We start from the raw sequence: 8242 nt of genomic DNA, 5'->3' as shown, positions 1-8242 counted from the left end.
AAGCGGAACTTATACAATAAGGGAGCACCAAATTTTATTTCCGTATCTATACATATTATGGTTCTTTCATACCGTATCAGGTATTAATTAAAATAAAGAGAATAATTTAAAGGTATAACACTCATTTAAATACAATTGTAGCTTAAATAAAATAAATAAATAAATAATAAAAAAATTCAAATATTGATTTTTAAAAACAAATATCCTTCCAGCTGATGGTTCCAACAGAAAAGGGCTTTATAAATAAATGCCTTTAAAGATCCATCGAAAAAGTGTGTGCAGGCAGGAGGATTCTACTTGGAAGGCCATCAAGGTTTCAATATTGTAATCAGTTATTTTTTTCCCAAATGTTATTAGAATACATAGCTTATTAATTATTATATCTCATAGATTCATGTGATTTATCATATTGTTCAATGAAGATTACAAAATTTTACGTATTATGAAATATACAGAGTAAATCGTAAGTAATGTCATTAATTTTAAAGGGTTACTCTTTGGAATATTTCAAACAATAAAAATTTAATAGAATTTTGCTCGATTTTGCTTTCTTTTTGAGGCAAAAATTGTCTTATATCTAACATTTCATAGTATGTTTTGGGAAAGCCATTGATTGAGTTCCCAATTTGCTCAGTCGATTTAAGAAAGCAGTGTGTTATAATGATATATGATTTGAAAGAACTTCAATTTTATCCTTTAAATATGCAGAAATTTGACCTGAACAAATGTAACATTGTAAAATTAGAATGTAGAATTACATTTGTTTGGGTCAAATTTCTACACATTTAAAGAACAAAACTAAAATTCTTTAAATCATTTATTATCTATAATACATTGCTCTCTTAAACTGACTGAGCATTTTGGGAATTCAATCAATGGATTTCCCAAAACACGCTATGAAATGTTTACTATAAAACAATTTTTATCTCGAAAAGAAAGCGAAAACAAGCAAAATTGTATTAAACTTTTTTGTTTGAAATATCTGAAAGAATAACCCCCTGAAACTAATGACATTACTTACGGACCACTCTGTATATTCACTTTAAAAACAGTATAAAATAATATATTCCCTTTTTAAATAATGCTAACCATTTCTTATACGAAAATAATGAGCCTGCAAGTATATGACAGATACAAAAAGAGCAGGAGAGAATTTGAGTTACATAAGGCAGAAAATGGGGAATATTGGAGAATGCTGGGTTTACAGTGAATGATCTGCCCTTGGGTAGAACACTATAAATGAATAAATAGAATAATTCTTATATGATGAGAACGAACAGTATTAATTTTAAACTTTTATACTTAATACTCTTAGAATTAAAAAATTAAATAATTCCTCATCCCATTCATTCCAGTCTACTCTTTTTCGTTTTTAGCTCAATTTCTGGTGGTTCATTTGCTTTCTTTCACACCATTCTCTTTCATTCAATTCTCCCCTCTGATTTCAGCATAATTTCGAGCAAAATATCTCTAAACAATGTAATTTCATTCACTTTGACTGTTTAACGTCACAGCACTACACAGAAGACGCACTGCCCAGCAGCAGCCCTACACCACTTATGAATGCATTAATTTGTGTAAACTTCTGGAAAAGTGCAAACATGAATAGTCTCATTTATATGGTAACATAGCAACGTACATAATCCTGTAGCAACACGCCAAACTCTCTTAAAACATTCCTAGACTTATGTTTTATGGTGTCTGACTCGTATCTTGCCTAAAGAAGTTGCACTTCAATAATCATATCTGTCTCGTTTGAACCCCACCAATGTAAGAATATGAGAAATTTATAGTCACACTCATAATACAAATCTAAAAACATTAGATATATCAAACGAGCAAATGTTTCCTTCCCATTCAAAGGCAGGGCCCTTAACTTTGCTATTATTTATCCCAGCTCTATAGCATGGCTCATAGATGTTGCTAGTGCCAAGATGCGTAGATCACTTCCAGAGACTATCCAGAGTGCACATCAGATGATGGATCCACAATGCACCCATAATAAAGGATGATAGTGGAGAATTACTGGGATGTTGCATGGGAACTGGAGTACTTAGAGAACACCTCTGTGTTGCCTGCACCATGCGCTTGCCCAACACAAGTTATAAATTCAGGGTGGATTGACTGGGATTTGAACCTGCACCCCTGACCCAATGTGCTAGCGCTGAGCCACCATGACATTAAACAAGCAAACGTATTTTCTTAATTTATCCCTACCCTGAAAATAGAATCTGAATCAAAATTGAAACACTAAGAACACTTTCTTTTCATGCCGATGACAACAGATATTTTCCAAGAGACTGAAACATAATGTGAAAGAAAATAAATTACTATCTGTCCTATTGCAATGAGGCAGATCAGAGAGGCAAAGCATGACATTCCAGCAAGAAAGAGTTGCACATCGTCGCTGCACCTCCAAAATCAGCTATGTGCATTTAAACAGATTTTGTGCGAGATCGTGCGTATTTGCTTGGTTTCCGCACAAAACCAACCTGCGGTAAGTCTAAAATTCCACATTCAGTATTCCCAACCGAACACACATAACAATTTCCCTCTTCTTACCGCTTAAGTGACATATTCATTTTACTGCTTTAGGCTTTTAACATATTATTTTTAGAGACGTTCAATATAGTAATAATTATAAATTGGAAACTTACAACTGCAATTTCACCTAAATTGCACTGTTAATTATTGTTTTTAAATATTTGCAAAAATTAAGTAAACTCTACAACTCCATTAAAGTTACTGCATTTCGTGATGCATGTAACATTAAGGAAGCCGTTTGTTTTAAGTTCGCATTTATAGACTGGGGGGAAAAAAAAGACAGACGTATATCATGGCCTGCTGGAGTATAGTAAACACAGAAAACATTTTAAAGCAACAATGTTGAAGACAGATATTTTTGTTTTCCAAAATTGCAGTCATTGAACAGAAACCAAGATGGAGATTTCATTGCAACTAATTAGAAATTCCTCTTTTAGGTATGTAATAAACGATCTTCGCACAAAATAATGTACGATACACGAGTGGTATGTTTTCTTTCAATTCTCGGAAATTAAAAAAGCTCAACTACGTTTCGCTTTTTCAAACTTTTCCTCGAACATGAAAACTTCAACATACCGCTCTTGTAATGCATATTACTATTTCAGGAGAAAGGAAAAACAGCATCACTTTTAATTCCCTTGATTTTCAGAGCTACTTTCGATATAATTTCATCATTTTTCATGTAACAATTGAAATTATATCGAAAGTAACTTTGAAAATCAAGAGAATTAAAAGTGGCAATGCTTTTTCTTTCCCCTACAAAATCTTTTTTTTTTAAAAGCACGTAGCGCATTTTGGAGGTACAATGAACATGCCGTTTAATGCTGAAGTTTGCAATCACTGGCTCAATCCTCCAAAACTACAGAATGTTCTAAAATTCTTTCACAATTTGTAAAACTAAATAAAAGACATATCTCACAATGGATATATGCTCAATGTGAGATAGTTGGAAATGAAAAAGAGATTTATAAGTTAATAACATAGTTAACTACTAACAAATGTAGAGTAAAACCATCTTTTCGATCAGTTAAAAGATTTATTAATCAATGTACAACGATATTAATAAAAACTGTAACAATATACGTTTTTTAAGAATGAAATGTGAAAAGTTACACAATAATCTGAATGGAATTCTTAACATACTGACGAATTTGGCTGTGACAGTTTTCAAGTTAGCTGCAGGCCATGTTTGGTGGCAAAGCATCTAGAAAAGAAAATTTTAAAGCCTTCAATATGTCCATTATGTGAAATGAACAAAGAACTGCGACCCAGAGATCCAAATATATATAATGAAATCTGAAAAAATTCATGGAATACTAAAGTATCAAGTGAAGATATAGAGGCTTCCTATTATTATTGTATTAGATATAATAATTTGCAACATTTAAAGCTACCAAATTCGTGAAAGCAGCCTGTGCATCTAAATGCAAAGAATAATTCCGTGAGTATATACTTAAAGTATGTGGCTAATTCTGGGACCTTTTTGACTGTACTTTGTAATTACGAGACCAGATTCATGATCAAAATGCATGTTGCATACAACAATCTGAAATATATACAGAAGAGACATGCTTAAAAATTATGCTTTGATTGACAATTTTACAGGTAAAGTAAAAATACTCTTTAATTAGAAATAGCTGAGACAAAAAATCGAGATTCAAATTGCATAATAATTTCAAATTTAAAAACCTACAAGAAAACATTCTGTAAAATGCTTGAAAAATTAATTCAGTTACTAAAAGTATAGGAATCAGCTACACAAAATTAACTATTCATATGAATAAAGGCATTGTTTAATTTTAATTTATTAATATTACATCATTATCAAGTTTCAAGTGGGCAGAAAAAAAGAGGAAAGGGGATGAACAAAAAAAGGAGCGGAAAGGACCATTTGATTACACCACAGCTGTTGAAAATATGACTGATCGGTTTCTGTAGTTCATATTTCACATTACTGGGTCTAGCCTTTCTGATTCACTTTTTCTTTATCACCTTTCTCCCTGCACAGTTTGTTTTTCTATGATATCGCGATTTCTCACATACAAAAACAAAATAAAATGTCAAAAAATTTTGAAATGTCACTTTTTTCAGACTTTCCTCTTTTCACTGTTTCCTAAATATAAGAATATGAGAAAAAAAGCACTGTACGTGGAACTAATAGAAGTGCTGTATAAAAATAACGAAGATACGTAAGGCACTGCATAGCATATGAAACAACAAGGAACAAATTCAAAACAGAAATGACTTATGCCAAATACCAATCAAAAGCGAGTTGTTTAGGAAATTTCATTAATCTTTTATGAATATGTGGTAACAGTTATGGTCTTACTAATAAACCGTATATAGTTTTTATACGAGACTTATGCAGAATTGGGACAGAAAACATTATTAATAAACCATGCATATGCGATGGATGAATAAGCAGGGTGTAACAATACATGGGAATTGCTTTGCAGTAGTTGTACACACGAAACCCCCCGTTTAAGTGTTGCATATAAAGAAAAAAATGGCCGCCTTTTAACAGCTGTTCTTATCGATTGTCATTTTATGATGATGGTTGCCTTGTAATAACAGAAGAACAAAACAAAGACTCAGAATAATTAGAATGATATTACTGTAGCTGTATTCTTTGACCAAAATATAGCGTGGTAATCGATGAGACCCAGTTGCACTATCGATACTTAGTGCGGCACACTAGCGCACACTATTGGCTGCAATAGAGAATCAGTTAATCTGTTACCTTTCGTAATAAAATAATGACGATATCTGTGCAACAGTAGTAATGTTATACACGACGTATGTAGTGATTATTAGTCAGGAATTTGGACACGACTTATAAACAGGCTATTTGTTGTGTAAGATTAAGACAGTTAAACATCTGGATAAAAGTTGTTATTAGTAAGACCGTTATAGTATACCCATAGACCTATTTAGTTTTGAATGAAAGGATTGAATTTTAGGTTTGAAACCTGCATTACTCTTCAAATACAAACTGACCTTCATATTACGTTATTTTTTGTATTAATGGACGAACATAATTTTGGTGCAAATTTAAATGTACATTTATGAAATTAATACTTGTTACTTGGCCACCAGTCATCTTTTGAAAGGCATGGCAGCGAAGGTTTATTAATTTGCTCCTGGTTTACCGAACAACATTTTTAATACCTTTGCAACAGCAGGGATTGCGAGAAATTCAGTGGAATGCTGTCTATTCCACTACAATTCATCAGTAGTACTTGTAATTTATGGTGTAAATTTTAGTATTTCTTTTTGTATACATATCCTGACTCATAGTCATTCCGTGAAAAACAGCTCTACATATCGTTGTTGTGCCTCCAAAATCCGATCTGAATTTAAAAGATTTTTCAAGAGAAAGAAAAGAATCATTATCACTTTTAACTCCCTTGATTTCCAAACCTAGTTTCGGTATAATTTCAATTATATGAAAAATGATGAAATTATACCGAAAGTAGCTTTGAAAATATAAGGAAATTAAAAATGCTAATGTTGTTTTTTTTCTCTTGAAAAATCTGTTTAAATGTACATAGTGGATATTGGAGGCGCAACAATGATATCTTCCTGTTTCATACAAATTCTTATGAGATAAAATACTCCACAGTATTACAGTATTTTGTTATAAACTTTGACTTCACAGTCCCTCACTGCGAAGAGTAATCAATTCTCGTTATACTTAACCGAATACATGTCTTGCAGCTATAATAATAACTTCGGTGGTTTCGTCTGAAACAGGATTTACAATGAGAACGCTATCAGGAAAATAGTGCTAAGAGAGTATAATCTTTTCACTGTAAGAAAAATCCTAATGTAAATAACAGCACGTGATTGGCTCCCAGTCGAAACACTCACACGAAGCAGGAAAACAGAGTTCTGTATTTGGAAACAATAACCTTGTATTATTTGAAAATAGAAATTAAATTCTAGTTCTTAAATATGATGAAACATAACTTCACTCATATGTAAAACACTATTTTTTTCCCCTCGTTGTGGATAACTCTATAGCATCTATTAGTGCTTTATGGTTGTGCTGATGGATTTATTTGTCAACAATGTGATGCTGAAACTTGTGTTCAGGTTACTGCCCAGTCCGATATACCGATATTGTATTTTTTAATATTTGCTAATTAATATTAACCTGGCACACTCACTATCACACTCACATTCATACAAATTTCCAGACTCTAGACACCCAGCGAATTTTTATTTTTCAAGAAAAATTCACCGAGAGCTGAGCCCAGGAATCGAACCCGGGACCTCCAGATCTGGAAGCCAGCATGCTCACCAACAGATCACAAAGACAATCTAAAATGCTATGTAAAAAAAAAAAAAAAAAGCTACTGTTATATTTTATTTACTCTGAAAACGGAAGAATACTAAAGAGTAATATCAACGTAGTCTGTTCTTGTAATACACTGGCGTCATTTGATCTTTTCGTTCTCGTAAGCAATGTGATAGTATGGCTTCTGCATCCTCAGTGTGTCTGGTTACTAAACATAAGAGTGGAAACTCTCTCAAAAGCAGAGAGAAGCAAATAGTGTTGAATGTATATAATAAGTTAGGTGAGTTGAATGCAATTAATTAATTATAAAGTAACAGTTTCCTAAGCAAACGAAAGCATATTAAGGGGACACTCAACTTAAAAATTGGAGAAAAAGTGTCATAGAAATGAAAAATTACATTTCTACACTAATTTACGTGACAGAACTAAATCAATACGCAGAATTCTTCCCCTATTCATTGAGAAGTCACAGTCAAATGCACAAAGCCAAAAAATAAAAAATGATAATTAAAAGTGATATTTCAATTAATGATTGATTAAATATTCAAATATTTTTTATTTTGAAAAGTATTGGATCTAATGAGCTGAGATTTTGCATGTTACTTTCCATGTGTATATTAAACTTTTTCTCCAAATTTGAAAAAGATTGGTCAAATAGGAAAAAAGTTCCAAAATATAGTTGAGTGTCCCCTTAATGAGATTAGGCCTACTTTTACGAGTAAAAGGAAATGTTTAACATGAAACAGAATGTACAACAGTGGGCAGGATCACTTACTGAGCATCACTGCTGCCAAACTGCGGCCAATCAAGCCTCACTTGTGCCACTGTTTACTGTAGGTTTATTCTTACAACAAACAGATTATAGACTGGGAACTAAAACATGAAAGTGCTATCAGAATAAATTATTATGTATGGATCATTTTGGTCCCCATTTCCTTAAATCCAAAGTTCAACACGATCATGAAGCATGTAAGACTGTAAATGTATAATTATTCATTGTAAATGCACGCATGAATTACTTACAAAAATATAGTGAAAAGTGCTAAAATTATAAGAATACCTATGAGGGGTAGATTACATTAAAAATAGTTTTTCTTTCTTAAGTTTAGCTTTTTCGCAGTTTAAAAATTAAGTTTACTTAAAGTGGTGGGAGTATATAGCAGGCATATTGCTTCACATAATGCTAAGAAAAATAACCGAATATGGTGCTTGTTCAGGTACTCTCCGATTTACATTTTTCCATTTTATATTTTTCTAATGAGATATTAATATAAAAAATTAACTAGTGACGATTATAGTGTTTATTTTTAATACAGTACAAATATGAATAAAGCATTTTGAAATGTGCAGATTATGGATGTCATTTTCTTGAAATTCATTTTTGCTGATTTTACACAG

General features: G+C 32.0%; 1 protein-coding gene across 1 annotated transcript in view; it reads right to left on the bottom strand.

Moving 5' to 3' along the window:
• Positions 1–3627: 3627 nt before the first annotated feature.
• Gapvd1 (GTPase activating protein and VPS9 domains 1) overlaps positions 3628–8242 on the bottom strand; it is a 69293-nt gene continuing 64678 nt past the window's right edge. The window contains exon 30 of the mRNA XM_069839245.1: positions 3628–3748. The gene's annotated coding sequence lies outside the window, so the exon portion shown is untranslated. The remainder of the gene's footprint in view (positions 3749–8242) is intronic.

This window comes from Periplaneta americana, chromosome 11 (genome assembly GCF_040183065.1).
Source record: "Periplaneta americana isolate PAMFEO1 chromosome 11, P.americana_PAMFEO1_priV1, whole genome shotgun sequence".
Classification (NCBI taxonomy): Eukaryota; Metazoa; Arthropoda; class Insecta; order Blattodea; family Blattidae; genus Periplaneta; species Periplaneta americana.
Note: the sequence above shows the minus strand (reverse complement) of the source record. Positions and strands in the feature narration are given on the sequence as shown.